The sequence below is a fragment of the Fundulus heteroclitus genome, unplaced genomic scaffold, assembly GCF_011125445.2.
Source record: "Fundulus heteroclitus isolate FHET01 unplaced genomic scaffold, MU-UCD_Fhet_4.1 scaffold_241, whole genome shotgun sequence".
In the NCBI taxonomy this organism is placed as follows: Eukaryota; Metazoa; Chordata; class Actinopteri; order Cyprinodontiformes; family Fundulidae; genus Fundulus; species Fundulus heteroclitus.
Window position 1 is genome coordinate 154,813 of NW_023396652.1, and position 21,693 is coordinate 176,505.

Below are 21,693 nucleotides of genomic sequence, written 5' to 3' on the forward strand. Positions count from 1 at the left end.
GATATTTGAGCATCTAACTTTCCTGGACGTTAATTTTGAAAGCGCATAACTTTGGACTTTCCATTTAAGACATGTGGTTTAAGCAAACATGAGGATAAATCACAGCATCTGGAGACAGGTGTGCAACAAATTTTTCGGATCAGTTAGTAAGCTTAACTTTATAGTTAAATCTACTCTGGGACTGTTGGTTATAACAGATACCTTGATTGATTCAAGCATCTGAATTTAAGCTCTTTGTAGTAAAGTTTATTATCACTAGCTGAGAAATTTTTTTGTTAACTTTTATTTTCCTAAAGGTCTAAAAACGTTACAGGTTATATTCTGATATGTGTGCAGTTCAAGCTGTATTTACGAAGGCTCACAGAAGGGACGTCATTACTGTTGTGCAATTATACACTGTTTAAAGTTATTTAATTGTTTATTAAATAACCCTCTGTCTCTTAAGTATTGTCTGGTGATTATCAGCTCTTAAGCTGATATCAAGACAATGGTTGAAAGGGATGAATTCGAGCACTAGCGATCTTTTTAACAGCAAAACCTGCACACACACAGAATAAAGGAGTGGCAACTTCTTTTCAAGTTCAAGAATTTAACAATATAAATAAAATGAACATCCAGAAAACATCACTATGTAATGCTGTTTACCTGAATTAACACAATATTTCGATTAATGAATCCTCTGTACTAGGCTAGTGAAACTTAACTAAACTACCAAGCAAAATGAAGATAAAAGAAGCTAAGCTAAGGAACTATTTACATGCAAAAAAAACAAAACAAAAGACAAAACAAGAGTGGTTGATCATAACCAGAATACTTCAGTGAATCCTTGTTCACTGAAGATCTGATAAAAAAAAACATGGAATGGAGTTAGAAAAAAACATTTGTCATATGTTTCGTCATATGTCATTTGTCATATATTTCAACCCATGAAAGTTAGAGAACCAAATGTCACCTTAGACAATGTGAATCGTGGTTAAATTAGCTTAACTAATTCAGAACAACATTTGAGATGTGTTTCAACCCATTCACAATGCAAAGCACAAGTTAACCAGAACATTATTTTATGAAATAATATTCTGAGGACTGGTTTGTCCTGTAAAATCATTTAATTCAGAATCGCTTGCCTTTGTTTATGCAATTCTACCTCTGGGCACTAGGGGTCGCTGTAGCAACTCTGTGGCTAAGAAGTTACAACATAAAGTTACCAAATTCCCTTAAAAACAGGCATTAATATACCATATTGATGCGGGAATAAGGCTCATAACACCATCGAAGGATGGCGAAGCAAAACAGTGTTGTATTAATCTTTGCCCTACAGTCAAAGTGACCTGTTGCCTCTCGGACGCAGAGCCAGGAGACAAGATGTCTGTGTATGTAATCCACTGTTACTGAGTGCAAGGCCAAATGCTGCAGCATAACACTGTATGGCTGACGACTGTCTAGGATGGGCTGTCTTACTTTTGTCTCCTGCCAAGGCCACGGTGCAGTATTAGGGAGAGCCGAAAGCGAGGTCGGGCAGAGACAGGGGCAGACGCTAGGCTGCAGCCGCGCAGTGCGAATGCTTTGTCCATGTATTGCTCTGTTCTGTTTCTCAATAAAGTGCTGGAACTGTATCACTCCAACGTCTCCTTCTTCAGTAACTCAGGGAAGTCAGTTATCTGTTCAGAACTCCCATAACAATTTGGCGTCAACGAACAACATCTCCGACCGGCGGGCCAGGGGATCCGGGGACAGGAGCACTTTAGGCCGGCCCGGAGAAGTTTATCCAGTCTCTGTTACCCCGAACGGATTTTCAAGGGACGAGGACGGGCTCCTGATCTCGGGGCGGCTCTGGAGCGTCGGCGCGGGATCCGATTCGAACCTTTCTTTTCATGAGACGGTAAGAGAGTTACTTTCCAGCATTTTCTTTAAATGCAATTGCTTAAGGGGAAAATGCTTGGTAGCTCATTGTTGTTAGAGAAAAAATACTGAATTTTTTTTAGATAACAGTGCCAATACTGCAAAACTTTAACCTACAAAATAGAAATTAAGGAAACCTATAGAAATATTGAATAATGTTTAATCTTTAGAGCAAATAAAGTAGGACTCACAATCCAGACCAGTTTTAAAGCTTTAACATTAAACTAAAATTCAAATTTTCAATTAAAATACGTTTTCAGCTGTGATACGGACTCTCCCGCTGGGGGGAGGAGGGGCAGTACGATTTTCACCTGGAGAACGGGTGACCGGGCTGAGTAGTTTGCAGCTGGTCAATTAAAGTCCTCTTGTCTTGGTTTTGTGCAAGAGGCTGTCCACTTCTGTTGTGGATGAAAGCGGCAGGGATGCTTAAGTCCTTGACTGTTGCGAAGACGTTCGCAGCTTAGTTGGTCGATCGTGCTAAGGACAAGTAGATAATAATAATAAAAAAAAGAAAAGAAATAAGTCTGGAAGCAGAAGAGTCCGTGTAATGGGTCAAAGGCAGAGTTCTCAGGGTCAAGCCTTGCCCCAGGGTGAGACGTTCGATTTCATGCTGAAAAAGTATGGGCCCGGAAGCATGACATGCATAAATGATTGGATTAAACATGCAGATTTCCCACAAGGGGGGTAATTTAATATGGCAGTACTAAAAAATATTGAAGACAAAATAAAAGAACAAGAAAATAAATTAGAAACAAAAAAGACAGTCAAACAAAAAGAACTATTGGGAATACGGAGACAACGGGCATGCCTTAAATGTTGGAAAGATGAAGCTGAGAGACGGCAAAGAAAACAAAATAGTAAACGGTTGGCTGGGAGACTGGATGTGACAGGAAGCGTGTGTGGTCATGAAGACAATTGCTCTGTCCCCTCCGCTCTGGCGTTTCTGCAACGTACACACGCGCACACACTAGAGAGAAAACACCTCCTCTATACAAAGCTTCTGAAAAACAGGATTTGTCTAATAACCCTCCTTCCTCTTCTACTTCCATGTATCCTGATCTGAGCGCCCTCACAAGCGTGATGGACCAAGACCTCAAATCGTACGCCTTTGGCCCGGGGCAACCACAAGCCAAACCACAACCCCAGCATGTGAGCAGCAGCAGCCACCCAGACGACACATCTTCTGAGGCGGGGGGATCTGCATCAGCATCGGCCCCCACGCAGCGGGCAGCCTTAAAGACTGAGGCCGATACACCAAGAGGGGTTGCTGGGGCGGGTCGCTCCTACGGACTGAGACAAGACATCAAACATCCTGACAGCTACACGGACATCAGTGCCCCGATGGTTGAAGTTATGGGCCCGAATGGACGAGACCTGGTTTTCAGGGCCTGGACACCACATGACATTGAAGACAACGCTAAGTCTCTCCCTGATCCCACCCTGTGTGGTGAGAAGTTTGCCACTGCTTTCACTGACTTCTGCAAGGAACTGTGTCTAACGGGTGCTGAGAATCGCAGGGTTCTCACACGCAAACTAAGAGCAACTGAACTGGCAAAGATTCATAACAAACTGCCTGAAATGGGACTGCGAGTTCTTAACCCAGATTGGGATCATGCGGACAATCAAGGGTTCGTGATTGCAGTCAACGGCCTGGCCGAAGAAATTAAGAAGACTTTCCCTACAAAAATCAACATGACAAGCATCTACACCTGCAAGCAGAAGGCTAACGAGTCCAAAGTCCCTTTCTGTCCACTGTGACGTGTGACAGAAAGGGTGATAGAGTGTGTCACACGTCACAGTGGACAGGAAAAACCTTCCACACTGGGGGTGGACGGTAACATCACAGTTTGGGAAACCCTGGTTTGTGATTCGGTCATTAAAGGACTTCTCCCACAAGTTGCCGAGGCATTCAAAGCAGCCTATGTGGGGTGGGCTGAGGAACCAAAACTGTCTGAAGTCCGGAAGTACGCCAGACATGCAGCCAGTCTGGTGGATGAGCAAAAAAGAACAAAAAAGGACAAGATGAGAAAGAACTGCATCTGGCTGCCATCTCCACATATCAATACATCGGCAAAGGAGAAAGAGGCCAAAAAGGGAGAGGCAGAGGAGGAAGAAACCGAGAAAGATCCTGGCCAGATGAGGGGAACCCGGGGCAAGAGGATGTCTGTCATCGCTGTGGGAAAAGAGGCCATTGGTAGAGGGACTGTCGGGTTCGTAAGGGTCGCCCTTCGCGGCGTCAGGAAGCAGATTAACGCTGTAAGCCGGAGGGGGGCGAGCCGTCACGCTTGTGGGGTCAACAGATTGGTAAAGTACCCCAATAGGGGATCTGAAAATGATCTTTCTTTTCCCTCTCCTTCTTTTCCTCACAGTGCTTCCACACATAGAAACACTGAGAGCACACATACACACACACAAGCAGATAACAAGCTGCAAGCTCTTGCAGACACAAACACAGCTGGGAGTGTTGCCTCTCTGCCTGATACAGAGACACACTCGCTGGACAATATCAACATGCACACACATTTGGAATCCTCTGCTTTTCGCAATGAGGTACCTGCTTTCAAATCTTTTGCGGCTGTGTGGAGTCTTGAAAGTGCAGAAAATGAGTGTGTGGACAGGAACATTTTGACTGAACCATTTTTGAAGAAAAGGGTTGAGGAGGTGGTTCCGACTTATGCTCACTTAAGATCTGAAGCATATAGGGTTTTTCCAACTCTGGAACTTGTGGTTGATGGACACAGAATATCCTTTATGGTTAATTCTGGAGCGACATTCTGAGTGATCAGAGCAGAGGAGTTTGAAATTCCTCCACGGCTCAGTGGAAACCATGTTTTCTCATTGTCTGCCTCGGGTCAGGTGACAAAAGAGCAGTTTACAAAACCCCTCACCTGCGTAACTCCGGAGGGGAGTTCTTTCAAACACAGTTTTCTGCTATCGTCTCTGTGCCCTGTGAATCTGTTGGGAAGAGATTTGATGATTGAGTTGGGAATCGTGCTGATCTCCACACCAGAAGGTGTTCTGGTGAGCACCGGAGATCGGACAGTGGTCAGTGCTGTGAAATACAGCCCGCAGAACTTGCTTTATGCTTACCAGTGGAAATTTCAGAACTCTCTGTTTAGCGGGCAGCTGATGGAGGAAGTCAAACAGCTTGTAAATCCTCTTTCAGAGACTAAGAGCTCTACTGATTTGAGCTGCACAGCACACATGTCATGGGGCCCAGATGCGGACTCGGAGGAGGCGTGGTTCCGGGTGTCATCTGAGAAACTAACCTTTTCCACACTGTATTGGAGTTCCCAATACGCTGTGCTTGTGATCAATTTGCTACCTCAACAGCTAGCATTTTTCAGAGAAAATGGAATCCCTCACATTCCATTAGCAAAGCCCGTTAAAGGGAAATGGAGTGATTTAACAAATTTTGTCTCACAATGTCAAACGATTGGTGATTGGACTGTGGTACCACAACATCCTAACATTCTGTTTTCACAAAGACTATCTGCTTACAAAAGGCCTTTCACCGGTACTGTTCACTGTCAAAGAACAGTTCATTTGGTTCCAGAAAATAAAACATTCCTTTCTCATGGTCTGTTTCCAGAAGTAGACGTCACTTCACATCCCCTGCTGTCCCAGGTTCCTTCTGAACTGTGGGCAAAAAGTAAACATGATGTTGGTCTCATCAAAGGGTGTGAACCAGTCATCGTAACCCCTAAATCAGATTACAGACCCTGTCAGAAACAGTACCCTCTGAAGCAGGAAGCAGTTGAGGGGATCAGACCTGTTTTCGAATCCCTTTTAAAAGAAGGGGTGATCATTGAATGTCCAAATTCACCCGTGAGCTCGCCTTTATTCCCTGTGAAAAAGGTGAGAGACCAGGGCAAGCCAGTTGAATGGAGATTCATCCTAAATTTGCAAAGGGTGAATTCAGCTGTAATTGGTCGAACGCCCGTACTACCGAACCCTACCACGATCTTGTTGCAGATTCCTTTGAATGCTGCATTTTTCTCTGTCGTTGACTTGTCCAACGCTTTCTTCAGTGTGCCAGTCCACAAGGACTCACAGTACTGGTTTGATTTCCAATTCCAATTACACTTTCATGCGTTTGGTCCAAGGCTACACAGAGAGTCCGACTATCTTTAATGCAGCTCTGAAGGCTAGTCTGGACTCTCTGCAGCTACCAGGTACTTCGCTGGTCCAGTATGTTGACGACATTCTTCTCTGTAGTCCCACAAAACAGCAATGTGAGGAGGACACAGTTGCTCTTTTGAAACACCTCCATTCTGAGAGACACAAAGCCTCTCTATCTAAGCTGCAGTTTGTGTAGCCTCAAGTGACCTTTTTGGGTCACCACATCTCCTCAGAGGGCAGGACCCTATCACCTAAACGTGTGGCTGCAGTTCAAAACATCCCTAAGCCTGTCACGAAGAAGCACCTTCTGTCTTTCTTGGGAATAACATCTTACTGCAGAAACTTTGTTCCAAACTACTCATTGCTGGAAGCTCCTCTGAGTGCCATCATGCATGGTAAAGGTCTTCAACCTGCTGATAAGCTTACTTGGACATCTGAAGCCGAGTCTGCTTTCTCTCAGCTTAAATTAGCTTTACAGCAGGCCCCTACCTTAGGTCTTTGGACCCCAGAAAACCTTTTGTTCAGGCTGTTAATGAGAAACATGGATGCATGACCTTTGTCCTCATGCAGGACCATGGTGGGAAGTTGAGAACAGTAGCCTATTATTCTGGGAAACTGGATCCAGTTGCGGCAGGACTGCCTGACTGTCTTAGGGCAGTGGCTGCAGCTGAGCGGGCTGTTTTAGCATCGCATGACATTGTGGACTATTCTGAAATAACAGTGCTTGTGCCTCACAACGTTGCCATCATTCTTCTAGAACAAAAGACTTCACATCTTTCTGCAGTGCGCTGGCTGAGGTACGCTTCCATCTTGCTGGACTTGCCAAACATCACCGTGAAGAGGTGCAATGTGTTAAATCCAGCTACACTTCTTCCCACTCTTGAGGATGGGGAACTGCATAACTGTGTGTCGGTGCTGGAGGACGTTTGCACACCCCAACCTGATCTTTCTGATGTTCCAGTGGAGAACCCAGATTTGCAGTTGTTGATGGTTCGGCTTACAGGGATCCCACCACTGGTGTGGATCGTGTGGGATTCGCTGTTTGCTCATCGCATGAGACCCTGTTTTCGGGTTCTCTTCCAAAACACTTTTCAGCGCAAGTGGCTGAACTGGTGGCTCTGACTGAGGCCTGTATGTTGGCAAAGGGGAAGATGGTAAACATCTTTACGGATTCCCGGTATGGATTTGGTGTGGTTCATGACTTTGGTGCCCTATGGAAACATAGGAAGTTCTTCAAATCAGATGGAAAGCCAATTCTGAACTCTAAGCAGGTTGCACACTTGTTAGAGGCCATCTTGTTGCCCAAGGTCATTTGAGTGTGCCGGTGCGCAGCTCACTCCGCGTCTTGTGATGTTATCTCGCAGGGAAACAGGAGGGCCGATGCAGCTGTGAAACGTGCGGCTGGGAAAGCTCCTCTGTTCACTGCCTTTTCCTCTTCTGAGGGCAAGGAGGACGGTACACCCCCATGTTCTTCTTCACTCACAGACTTGAGTGGGATGCAGAGTTTTGCGTCTGCTGGTGAGAGGCGACCGTGGGCTTCTTCTGGAGCGAAGTGCAGAAATAACATTTGGTATGGACCAAATGAGTTACCATGCTTGCCAAAACACTTCTTCCCACACTTTGCAAAGCTAACCCATGGCTTAGACCATTCCTCATACACCAGCATGACTGCTGCTTTAACATCTCAGTGGTTCACTAGAGGCTTCAGCTTTTATGCAAAAAGGTTTTGTCAATCATGCATGATCTGCTGTTCATTCAATGCAGGGCGTGCCCCTCAGAGAACTCTAGGTGCACACCCTCCTCCTGGTAAGCCATTTGACCACATCATGATGGACTTCATTGAACTGACTCCTTCTGAAGGTAAGAAGTTTGTCCTTGTCATCGTGGATATGTTCAGTAAATGGACTGAGGCTTTCACTTCTAAAAAGGCTGACAGCCATGCTGTCACAAAAGCCCTTTTGACTGAGATTATTCCTCGTTGGGGGATCCCGGCTAGGATTTCAAGTGACAATGGATCCGACTTTGTCAACGAGGCTGTGACTGAGGTGGGTAAGTTCTTGGGCTGTGACTTAAAGACACACTGCGCATATCATCCCCAGAGCTCCGGTGCGGTTGAACGGGAGAATGGAACTTTGAACTCTGTGAAGAAACAGGTCTTTCCTGGCCCAAAGCTTTGCCTATTGTCCTTACTTATATGAGGATGAGGAAAAGGGCGAAAGTTAACCTCAGTCCATTTGAAATTCTGTTTGGAAGGCCGCCAAACTTGGGCTTTGAACCTACAAACCGTCACTTGCCCTCCATTTCTTTGTGTGATGATGACATGTTATCATATTGTGTTAGGCTCTCAAAGGTGATTTCTGAAATCTCTCAGACAGTGAAGGAAGCATTGCCTGTGGCAGCCGAAAGAACCCTCCATTCGTTCCGTCCAGGAGACTGGGTTCTGATTCGGGACTTCCGCAGAAAGCATTGGAGATCCAAACGCTGGCTGGGTCCATTCCAGGTGCTCCTCACGACGCACACGGCAGTGAAGGTCGAACAGTGAGTTCCTTGGATCCACGCATCGTACTGCAGGAAGGTGCCACCGCCGCCGGGGACCAACCAATCGCAGGACAAGAAGGATCAAACACTGGCATCATCATCATCCACCTGAGCCACCGAGCTGGCTGTGAGGACAGGGGCCCACCACATGAGTTGTTTCTAGTAAGAAGAGGTGGGTGAAGAACACTGCTCCGACGGAATCACAATAACATTCCGGGCAGTGATTTGCGTTGCTTGTCTCCAGAGACAGATACAACAGAGTTTGTTTTGACACAGCTAATCTGTGGAACACAGCGGTTCCAAAAATTAGATTAGTTTGCTCATTGCTTATGCTCCCTACATATCAGAGAACTGACTGACTTGAAAAAAAAGAGGAGGAGAGAAGAGGACAGAAGGACGACACGTTGCCATCGTTTTATTCATCATCATTCTACATTCTACATCATTCTACATCATCATTCTAAACGGCGCATCAACATGACCTTCTTCAGGACGGCTGAGAAGCTAGCAATATGGTGCCTTATGGTTGCATTTTTACCTATATTAATTACATGGTTTTGTGATCAAAATGATTCTAATGTCCTTAAGCATGTTTGTACTGTTACTGTGTTAAATTCAGCTGATCCAACCATCACTCAGGCTTTTAAGACACCTCATTTGCAAAGAGGGGTAAAACGACATGTTATTGCTCATCATGGCGTGACTGACAATCTCTGGTGGTAATTAGCAGCTACTACTGCTCGAAAGGTTACAAATGGTAGTTGTTATGTTTGCACCCGCTTGCCGCATGCAACTCAGGGGTCATCTTTACTCCAACCATGGCCAGTTAACATCACCACTGTGTTATCATTTCTTTTCTGCCTGTACAACAGCGCCCCGTAACAGGTCCCATATCCTGGGGGCTTCTAAACCCCTGAAACATTTTCCCTGGGCAATTATTTTTTCTCATCATTCTGTGCGCTTCCCTTATGGTTTCTCAAATGCTACAAATGTTAGTGTTGAAGGTTCTGTTATGACCCATTCAGTGTCATCACATATGCAGTCAGCACCCTTGTTTTGTTCTTCCCTGCGTCAGATCCAGTTTTAATTTGGGCAATGCAGTTAACTGTGACAATACTGTGCCAGCTTCTTGTGCGCTTACAGATAATAGACCTTTATGTGCAGATGACCCATTGAAACCATGGCTAAGACTTTTTAATTTGACCAAATGGGGTTCAAGGGGTGGTGCGTTTTCTTCCCTCCAGGTGTATACTCCATCTCCTGATGGGTATCCGTGTCCTACTAATATGGTATGGGTTTGTGGTCATCATTCCTACCTGTATCTCCCAAGTAATTGGTGTGGTGCCTGTTATTTGGCTTTTCTTATTCCCTCTGTTAGGATAGTTGCATCCGTACCAGTGGGTGCCCAGAATCGCAGGAAGAGGGGAACCAGGATATCAATGGGACGCGAGATAGCCTCAGCAATTCTTCCTGGGTATGGTGCTGTTAGTAATGCTGAAGCCATTAACAGACTGGCTGCAGATTTAGAGAACTTGACAGCTTTAGTGGATGAGGGGTTTCAAAGCTACACCCCGGAATTGAAGGCTCTAAGATTAACTTCCTTACAGAACCGCATGGCTTTGGACATGTTACTGGCAACACAAGGGGGCGTCTGTAAGGTCAATGACTCAGAGTGCTGTACTTATGTACCAGACTCTTCATCAAACATAACCTCTATCCAGCAACACCTGCATGATTTATTTAACTCCATGGTTAAAGCTGATTCTCCCTCAGCTGAATATTACGGATGGGCGTGGCTTACAGGGAGTGGATGGCAGTCGATCTTGGTTCCTATTTTCACCCCAGTCCTAGTGGTCATTGCCCTGCTGGTTGTTTTGTCGGGCTGCTTAATCCCTCTGGTTAAACGAATGTTAACTTCTACAGTTTCAGTTAGCTTCTTTACAGGTCAACCGGATGCAGAAACTGGTATTGTCCCCGAGAACCATGCCCAAGAAGTTGAAAGTTCTGATTTTAGTAATGATGTTATTTCTGGTCTGAGTGATTATGACGATGGTGATTATAGGCCCGTTTACACTACACCTAAAAACCGAGCCATGCTGAGACCAGTCCGAGCTTGGATCAGTTACCCAAGACAAGCCGACCCGTTTACACACAAGAGTTATCTAGGTTCCTTGGTTGCTCCTCGCCTCCTAGTGCCGATCTGCGGTACTACCGCTCTCTGAGATTGAAGGCGGAAGCAGCAAAACAAAACAGCAGCGGCCGTAACATTCAGGAAGTTATGCTTTATATTGTGGTATTTCGGTGTTTGCTGAGAGTCAGGGGAAGAAGGCAACCATTGGTGAATTTACTTGAGAAAGTTGGCTTTTTGGGAAGTGGATGAGACAAACGAACGTCTAATAAGGATTTACAGATGCCGGAAACAATGACAGACGCTGAGGTTCATTGTGCTGCTAAGCAGAATCATCACTGGAAACCGTGTGGCACGGTAAGGAAGCTAGTATTATTATGAATGTCTGAAATTTGTCTAGATGGAGTGTGCATCGGGACGTGCAGCCAGACTGCCGGAAAACCCGCGGACAGTCAGCTGACTGTAAGGGCATGACGCGGTCTGCTCATGCGCTCTTTATCAGAAAACCAGGCCAGAAAAAAAAAAACAGGCAGATACCTGCTCAGGAACTGGTCTGCAGTTAGCGCGGTCCGGTTATGTTTAGCGCGGTCCGGTTCAGTCTGCTGACCATTTACACACAACAGTTATCTCGGTTACCGAGCTCGGACTGGTCTCGGCTCGGTTAAAAAAGTGTAGTGTAAACGGGCCTTATGATAATAATGATTGTGATGTTAATGATACTACCTGCTAACATGGAATACTTTTCCTTTTTGTTGACTGTTCCTTGAAATTAATTTTAATTCTTTAAATGTTCCTGACAATGATTCATTTGATTCAATCCTTTTTTTCAGGGGCTATTCCACAGTCATAATGTCAGATGGGGTTTTCTATTTTCCCTTATTCGTGTTTTTGTCTAATGTCAATTTTGATTTTGGCATAGATTTAAGTTTTGATGTGTTACCTCGGTTATGCGTAATTGCTTTATTTTGTTATTGGAGTTTTGAATGTTTACCCAATATGGTTCTCAGTTGTTCTCACTGTCTGTTGAAAGAAAAGGGAATGTTTTCTCACACTAAAGATCACTGATTTATGCAACTATCGATTTTCCCTTAGGTGGACCTGGGATCTGATTGGCTCTAAAGATCCTTCAATATTAGCGGATAATGTTAACACTTAGATTCAATACAAGGTTTTCGGGCTCAGACTGGCCGAGAGCAGATCTCCCTGGGGGAGGGGGCTTACCAGTTTTTACTACCCCTGGGGGGGGTAGCGTTTTCTGGCGTTCCCCCGCCCGCACTGAACCTCTCCTGCCTTTGCTCCTGGTGTTGTAAGTTCGGAGTGGTGGATTATGGTCCATCGGAGGGGTAAGTGGAGAAAGGAGTAGGGGGGGATTCAGGGCCGGGTGAGAGTAGACGGATTTGACCTTAATTAGTATAGAGGTTTAGCTTACCTAGTCTATTACAACAAAATAATGTGTGCATAGGACCTAAAACAGTAACCTGACGCTGCCAGATAGATTTGCTTTGCATATCCATCTGGAAACCTTCCGTTGAAGTAATTTTGGGAAGGGGCGAAAATACTGGTTAGCTGATTGGCCTATGTTGGTGATAGACGGGCCAAATAAACCAATAAGATCAACGAAGCATATGACGTACTCGTCAACATGCTTCGTCGTCGCTCGTAACAGAGCGACGACGAAAACACAACCACAAGCCAAGCTACTCTTGCTGCTGCAGGTAAAGGCTCGTTAGCTCAGCAAAGAAATACTCTGTAATTCCGATAAAACTTGCTCGATAGCCACGCTAACGCTAGTTTCATCGGCTGAAGCCGCCATGTTCTTAAGACTGAACTGTCGCGCTTCTCGTTGCGTCACACCTCAACCTGCCTCAAAGCCAACGCTGATTGGACGTTCATTTGGTGAACGGCTCCAAATTTTCTTTAACGGTGAGTAGCCAGACTGATCTGCGAGTGAAACCTTGAAAGCTCGCGAGATCAGGATGGTCTCACGAGGCTACTAAAACAGGCCTTACTTTAATTAGATAAACCCTAAATTGTAGGCAAATGCTAAACCTTGATCTTGTGTGTTAAAACTCTCTGAAGCATTCATGTTAATCATTACTGAAGTTCCAGCACACATGATTTGTACTTGCATGTTCATGTCACGGGTCATCTTGTTTTTACCTTGTGGGTGATCACATAGATTATACATATTCGATGCGATCAAGGGGTGGAATGTTGTATTAATCTTTGCCCTACAGTCAAAGTGACCTGTTGCCTCTCGGACGCAGAGCCAGGAGACAAGATGTCTGTTTATGTAATCCACTGTTACTGAGTGCAAGGCCGAATGCTGCAGCATAACACTGTATGGCTGACGACTTTCTAGGATGGGCTGTCTTTGTTTTGTCTCCTGCCAAGGCCACGGTGCAGTATTAGGGAGAGCCGAAAGCGAGGTCGGGCAGAGACAGGGGCAGACGCTAGGCTGCAGCCGCGCGGTGTGAATACTTTGTCCATGTATTGCTCTGCTCTGTTTCCCAATAAAGTGCTGGAACTGTATCACTCCAACGTCTCCTTCTTCAGTAACTCAGGGAAGTCAGTTATCTGTTCAGAACTCCCATAACCCATTCACAATGCAAAGCACAAGTTAACCCGAACATTATGTTATGAAATAATATTCTGAGGACCGGTTTGTCCTGTAAAATCATTTAATTCAGAATCGCTTGCCTTTGTTTATGCAATTCTACCTCTGGGCGCTAGGGGTCGCTGTAGCAACTATGTGGCTAAGAGGTTACAACATAAAGTTACCTAATTGCCTTGAAAACAGGCATTAATATACCATATTGATGCGGGAATAAGGCTCATAACACCATCGAAGGATGGCGGAGCAAAACAGTTACGCTTTATGCTTTAAAGCGTACTCCTTTTGAAAGGCCTGAAACCGGATGTTAGCAAGACTAATATCATGTTGGCTAGCGGACGCTCGGCGCTAACAAATGAAAGCTTTTGCTTTAATTTTAGTCATAATGAGCGGCTCGATAATGTACACAATAATGTCCCATCAATGTATGAAACCCTTGTGGAGGTAACCTTTCTGTTAAACCTTAAAACGCACTCAACAGTGACATGGTACCAAATGCTAGCAATGCTATATCATTAGCCTTTTGTTCAAAATACCAGGTGTACACGGTTGACAAAACATTTCCCAATAAACCTTTTTAACTTCACCCTCAGCTCGCTGCCCAAACTGTTGATGCCTCATGTGTGAGTTTTGTCCACTTTGGCCATTCACAAAAGAAGCGTTGAAGGTGGAAGTGGTTAGCTAGCGTTAGTGGGTTAGCACTTGGCTCTGCTGCACCACATGGTCAGGTCAGAGGCCTGGTGTCCTGCAGACAGTCTCTGACTTAGATGCAGTCCGATTTGAGCAGCGGTTTTCCTCAGCATCCAGACTTCAGCTCCAACGGGGTTTGCTTTCCTGTACAGGCTAAGGAAAAATACACAGAGCTGTTTCACATGCAGGATCTTTGCCCCTGCATCTGATTGTAGGGTCAAGACAGCAACGTAGCTCTGTATTTGCCCGGACATGTTCCCCAGGTGATGAGAGACCTCTCCAGATGCTGGCAGTCCTTACAGACCCTGGATCAAGCGTGGCTGGTCCAGGCAATCGCCCTCAGCTGCTGGCTTGTGTGTCGGTGAGGACCAACCAGGCCCTCATGGTTTGGCCTTCTTTAGGCCCGTTTACACTACACTTTTTTAACCGAGCCGAGACCAGTCCGAGCTCGGTAACCGAGATAACTCTTGTGTGTAAACGGTCAGCAGACTGAACCAGACCGTGCTAACGATAACCGGACCGCGCTAACTGCAGACCAGTCCGTCAGCAGGTCTCGGACTGGTTTTTTTTAGCGCGGTTACCTGCGCATGAGCAGACCGCGTCATCCCAGGCTGCTGCACGTCCCGATTCACACACTTCATTCCAGTAGTAGGCGGTAATGCTCTTCCGGTAGTAGCTTGCCAACCACCGTAAAACAGAAGGATAGGAGGAAGAAGAAGAAGAAGAAGAAGAAGAAGTAGAAGAAGAAGAACTGTAAACAACAACCGAAATCCTCTCCACGCTACATTTTACCGAAATCCTCTCCACGCTACATTTTACCGAAATCATCTCCACGCTACATTTTAAAGATGGCTTCAAAAGAGCGTGGTGCGACCTGGGATGACGCCGAGACTGCAGCTGTTATTACAGTTTGGGCGGAGGACGCTATCCAGGCGATGTTGGAGGGTGCTAAGCACAATCACAAAGTTTTCCAAAAGATTTCGGACGAAATGAAGGTGAGGGGATACGACCGAGACCCAAAACAGTGTCGGGAGAAGATCAAAAAACTCAGGATACAGTACAAGAAGGTTATTGATCATAACAACAAGTCAGGGAGAGGAAGAAAATCGTGGAGATTCTACGATGCCATGGATGAAGTGTTGGGCCACCGTGCATCGTCGCGGCCTCCAGTGCTTTTAGAGAGCTCTACGCTGAATACCGCAGCAACGAGTAAGTCTCCGAAAGTCATTCATTTCTGATTGTGATGATCAAAAATGACTAAACTCTGTACCTTTGTATTTTTTCCATTAATTTCTTTCATTTTCATTGTTAGAGGACAATGATGCAACATCTGACCACGAGGAGCAGCCTGAGAACCTGAGCAGCACACAGGATGGTAAGTGGGCTCTACACCATTTGCACATGTATGCTTCTACAACTTTTTTTTATAGTATCAGTAGTAAAATGGCAAAATCTGCTGCCATTACGAAATGTGTCAAAATTAATCTTTATATTATTTATATGTAGATAATTTAAACATTTATGTTTAATCTTATGTTGCGGCATTAAATGAAGTAGCTCTACTTGTAAATTGATTAAATTAAAAGAGTGAACATGTATTTCAAATTAAGTATTTATTAATTGTTTCTGCTTTTTTGTTACAGAGATGGATGATGAACTGAATGGGTCAATAGCTAGTTTTATTTCTGAGGAGCCAGGAGGAAGTCGTGTTGCAGAGACTGTTGATGAGACTCCTGCTGCTGAGGCTCATAAAGTTAAAACCAGGAGGAAGAGCAAATTATTAAAAGCCCTAGATAGCACTATAGAGGCTTTCGTAAATGCTCAGAGACATTCTGATGAACGCTGGTTGGCAGCATTTAAAGAGCAGCAGGAGTCGGTCCAACGCCACCAACAACAGCAGCAAGAACAGCACCTAAACCTTATACGCGAAGTAGAAATAAATCGACTTCAAGTAAGAATGCATTTCTTTTATAACTCAACAATTGTAATATATGTATATTGGACATGATCGTAAATGAATATGCTTTTTATTTTAACAGGCTGAAGAGAGATTGAGAAAACAGGAACAGGAACACGAGATGCGGCTGATGCAGATGATCGTCCAGCGGCTGCCACAGCAACCAGCACAACTACAGGCCCTGAACCCCCCCCATCGCCTTCTACTTCTTTCCCAAACTTTTCAAACTATGGACCATATCAGTAATTGTGCATTATATAACTCAAGTTTTAGAAATTTACAATACATATCATTCTGAATACAAAAATTGTTTCTGTTTTCTTTATTAAGTTTTTCAAACTACACACCACACCAGTAATTTCAAAAACATGTCTGAAGCTATACTGTAATAAACTATGTACAAAACATGGAATACTTCAGTCAATGTATGGCTAATTTTGATTAGCAAAGTAACGACAAAGAGCATTTCTTATATCGTGGGCATTGTCAATATCAGGATGATTTTCTCCATCAACCACATTGTTACTAGGTGGCTGATTTGCCTCATTGGCCCACTGATCAAGGAAATCCTCTCCTTGGGTCTCACAGATATTATGTAGGGTACAGCAGGCAGCTATGACATTCGGAACATTTGATGTGTTGTTGTCAATTCGCTTCAAAAGCCTTCTCCATCTCCCTTTTAGCCGCCCAAAAGCGTTCTCTACCACCAAGTATCGCCAAGTATAACGGGAGGTACCATCACACCATCGATTTCTGTTTGAAGATGGGGGAACACACCATTTTCCCAAAGCTGGTAGAGCTGGGAGTTAACTAAAACACGGGCATCATGAGTGCTTCCTGGCCATCCAATACAGAGATCTCTAAACATGTACCTGTCATCTACCAGTGCTTGCATATTAATGCTATACCAGCCCTTTCTATTAAAATAATCTACTCGGCTCTCATTCGGTGCGACAATGGGTATGTGTGAGCCATCAATAGCACCTATGCAAATAGGGTATCCCCATTTTTCTTTAAATGACTCCATAATATTTGTAGCCTCTATATCAGTGGGTAGCTTCACAAACTGTGGTGTCAGATGATAACATATTGCCTCACAAACATCCTTGACAAAGATGCACAGTGAGGCTCTGGATATTCCAAAAAGGTGAGCAATGGTGCGATAGTCTGATGTGGTTCCCAGAAACCACAAGACAGCACCAACTTTCTGCTCCACAGGAATAGGCCGTCGCATCCTGGTTTCTTCCTTGGAGATGTAAGGCCTGAGCGACTCACAAAGCCATTGGAAGGTTCTGTAGCTCATTCTATATAAAAAAATAATTAATCACAATATTAGTGTTAGTTATTATACATATTATACATAGTTTTTTGTGCATTTTTCACCTTATTAATTCGGTAATCAATCAAAACAAATAATAGTGTCAAAACAATAGCCTATCATATAAAAATGGGAGAAAATCAGCTATTTTTCCTTAATTAGTACCTGAAGTTTTCGATCCATTGCTGAGGGTTGAACGTCTCTCTTACAATATACAGCCACCAGTGTTCGCTCCGCTCTCGCGTCCAAACAGTTCTGTGAGCACAACAAAAATAAGGGAGACTTAAATAAAACCGAATAATATATAATAAAACGTGATAAGCTGGTGGGTGGAAGCAACAGTAGATAAGCCTCCGTAAAGATGAAATTTCAGACAGTCCTAAAAATACTAGCTTCTTACCGTGCCACACGATTTCCGGAGATGATTCTGGTTAGCAGCGTGATAAACCTCAGCGTCTGTTGTTGTTTCCGACGTCTGTAAACCTGGAGTAGACGTTCGTTCGTCTCATCATCAACTCCCCAAAATCCGACTCTCTCAAATAGGTTCACCGGTGGTTGCCTTCTTCACCTAACTCTCCGCAAACGCCGAAATATGACAAGAATACTCCAGCATAACATCCTGAAAGTTATGGGTGCCGCCATTTTGATTTGGTTAGTCCCGCCTTCAACCCCAGAGAGCGGTAGTACCGCAGATCGCCACTAGGAGGCGAGGAGCATCAAGGAACCGGGATAACTGAGATAACTCTTGTGTGTAAACGGCTGCTTTTATCTCGGTTAACTGGACCAAGCTCGGACCGGTCTCGGCATGGCTCGGTTTTTAGGTGTAGTGTAAACGGGCCTTTTGTCTGCTCTGAGAGAGCTGCAGTAGAGCTGAAGAAGTCTGCAGAAGAATGCTGAAGAGAGCTGAAGAAGGTTTTTATAGCAGGGAGAGAACCCCTGCTGGGAAAAAGGGCTGTCCAAGCTGTGAGGGTCTCATGTTGCAGCAGGAGTGGGGATCAACTCTTCCACTGTTCAGAATTCAATCTGAGATCAATTATTTATCAAGGCGTTATTGCATAACACCGCTACCCCCTCTCCTCCGAAGTCCCATGCAGGAAGTGAAGTGAAGAAAGAGGTGTAGCCTGAAGGGATCGTCTGTGGGGAGTGGACTGGCTCAACAGAAGAGACACCCCTGCTGTAATGCTGTCTCTGCTTTGATGGGTGTAATTCCTTTTGGTTCCTCACCCATGGTACATGTTGCCAATTTAATTTGCTTTTATTTTCATCATGACTTTAACACTAGAAGTCCCAGAGATACGAGGATTTTCGTCAGCCTCCAGTCCCCACGACACTACTTCACAACTCATGAATCTCTTTTCAGATGTAAATGCTCCATTAGCGCTGTTGTCGGAGAACCATTCCACCCCTTTCAGTTTCGGTTTCAGCTCAAGCCTCTGTTGATGAGCGCACACACACACACACACACACACACACGCGTATATATATATATATATATATATATATATATATTAGGGCTGTCAAAATAACGCATTAAAGAGTCAAAGGGGAGGCGCGAGAAGACAGAGAAGAAGACAGCGCTGCCGCTCAACTCTGCGTAGCGATAGCCGTGCCTTCTGTTTGAGCGCGCAGGAACCAATCCAAGCGCGCAGTGAAACAACTCTCAACGGTCAAAACCGGTTTGGCACGGTCTGATAAACTCTTCTCAACCCATTGTCGCGCGCTTCTGCTCAACACCAGCCGTGCACTCGCTCAGCAGTTAAAGCCAATCACAGACAGTTTTTTTTCCATCCAAACAGAGCATGGCTTGCAAATACTGCATTTTGATTAATTAAATCAAAATGCTGCAGCCTTTGGCAGAAATTACTAAACATCACAGAGGGATTGAAGAAAAACAAATAAAAAGTGTCATATTTTAGCCTAAAATATTTAGGCTAAAGTATTTAGACTAAAATATTAGCGTTAGTAAGTGAGGTGTGAACAAGAGACAAAATGTTTTTGTGTCTTTTCTTTCCAGCTTCTGGGAGGTGATGGAAAAGTTTATTCTGATCATAATCATCATGAATGGCATCATTATTTAAAGAGCACTTTAACACGAGGTAAAACAAAATGCCAAACATCAGAAATACATCAGATAAGAGATAACAACTATTAAAATAGCAATAAGTCTAAAATGTGTATAATTAGCCTAAAAAGTAGATTGAAATATGGAATATGTTGACGTCCGTTAAATTCAGGTTATCTTTTTTTATTATTATTTCAGTTAATGTCTCCTGTTGACGTGAGTTCAGATTGACATTGGCGTCTGTTTAGTTCAGTTTGTCTGCTGTTGAAAACAATTGTTTATGAATTTGATCTAATGACAGCTCGATTTTAAAACTAAGCCCTCTGTCTGTGATGTTTCAGTAAAAGTAGCATGTAAGATGGAAATATTTGGATGGATATTTTATGAATAGGCCTTTTTTATGAAAGTACTTTGTTAAAAGAAATACAATAAAAAAAAACATGTGTTGGGCTACCAGTTGTTTTTGAAACACAGCATTCTAGGAACACAAAAGAAAGATGCATTTACTGCAGGGACCTGTGTGGGGTAGGTTTGTGGTTGGGGGGGGGGGGGGGGGGGGGTTTTCTTTACCTATTCCAAGGGGAGGCTCACATTCAATGAATTTGAAAAGCCCTGGTATAGGGCAGTTCACTGCTATTGTTTTCATCCGGGTTTTTCGCGCCTGCGCACCGGACTGGAAGGCAGAAGGCGAGCACAGTGGCAGACGCAAACAGAGCAAACGACGAGGTCTCGACATATTTTTCTTCTTTAGATAATGTATTACAAGATCGTTTTAAGTTGATGGTATCAGCAGCCTAAGAAGACTGTCACCTCCATGGAAACCGTAGCAACTCAGTGCTATGAAATCTGTTATGCTGGAGACGTCACGTTCCGTGATGTAACTTACTATTGAATGTTTTAGCCATTTTCATAATGGAAGAATTTTATATTTATGCAGTTGTACATATTTATTTTACAATAAATGTATTTTATATATATATATATATATATATATATATATATATATATATATATATATATATATATATATATATATATATATATATATGTACGGGAGGGCCAGACTGAGTTTGCACTGGAAATAAGTTTCTAGCTCAAAACCGGTTTGGGGGTGTGTGTAAATTTTGTGGGTGTGAAGTCTATCTCTCAGAATAAATAGGCCCAACAGATCGACTCAGAGTTAATGAGATTTCAAGCTAGATCAACATGGCTTGGCATACCCAACGGAGACTGAGTGCTTTGGAAGCTTTGGCTATGTTACAAGACATGCCAGACTGTGATTCTGATGACGAAAATGTTGACTTCAAATTTGAAGAGGAAGACTCCACAGATGCAGAATCTTCATCTGATGAGGATGTGACCACTCCTCCTGCAACAGATAATCCTCCACCTCTAAGAAAAAGCAGGAAAGTTTGTGTTGTTATTGAGAAGGGCAGCACAGACGAGGAGGCTACATCAGATGAGGATGACAACTCTCCTGGTAGAAAGAAACGCAAGGTTTCCAGTATGGACACAGCACCAGAACACACAGAGACAGCAAAAGATGGCAGTGTGTGGGTCCAGTGAAAAGTTGTGGACTTCACCTCTCAGCAAACCACGCAGATGAAATTTAGCGTGACTGGAGGGCCAACTGAGTTTTCAAGACAGAAAACTACAAGTCGTCTCCAAAGCTTCCTCTGTTTGGTGGATATTCGTAGACTGCACAGTCCAGCAGGGTTGCAGACCAGAACAGGGCTGGAAAATTAGTGTGTATGAGCTGATGGCTTTCATTGCAATTCTGTTTATGAAGGCAGCACAGGGGAGCGTTGGTGCCATGCGGGATTTGTGGTCCAAAGACTTTGGGAATTCACACATCAAAGCCACAATGCCTCGAAACCGGTTTCAAGATATATTTGAAATATCTGCGCTTCGACAACAAAGACACTCGTTTGGAACGTGTGAAAATTGACAAATTTGCTGCAATTTCAAACATCTGGCAACAGTTTGTACAGAACTGTGTGTTGTCCTACAGTCTAGGGCAACATATTACTGTTGATGAGCAGTTATTTCCATCAAAAGGTTCGTTGTCCCTTTCTGCAATACATTGCATCCAAGCCTGATAAATTTGGAATTAAGTTTTGGATTGCAGTGGATCTGGACACAAAATACATGTGTAATGCCATCCCCTATCTGGGAAAAGATCTCTCCTGCCCCACAGGAGAAAGGCTGTCTGAGAAAGTTGTTGTGAAACTGATGGAGTCATTTATGGACCAGGGCATGACTGTAACTATGGACAATTTCTTCACGTCTCTGTCTCTGGCCAACACGCTCCTTCAGCGGAACACAACTTTGCTCGGCACCATGAGCAGAATTCAGGGGGAGCTAC

The 21,693-nt window shown here is 44.2% G+C and overlaps 1 long non-coding RNA gene across 1 annotated transcript; it reads right to left on the reverse strand.

Annotated features, from left to right (window-relative positions):
* Window positions 1-16,255: 16,255 nt before the first annotated feature.
* Window positions 16,256-17,971, reverse strand: LOC118559154. The gene is made up of 3 exons (XR_004928697.1): window positions 17,667-17,971; window positions 17,432-17,521; window positions 16,256-17,252 (listed from the first exon to the last, which is right to left on the reverse strand). It is a non-coding gene; the product is annotated as an uncharacterized LOC118559154 (long non-coding RNA).
* Between the last annotated feature and the right edge of the window lie 3,722 nt (window positions 17,972-21,693).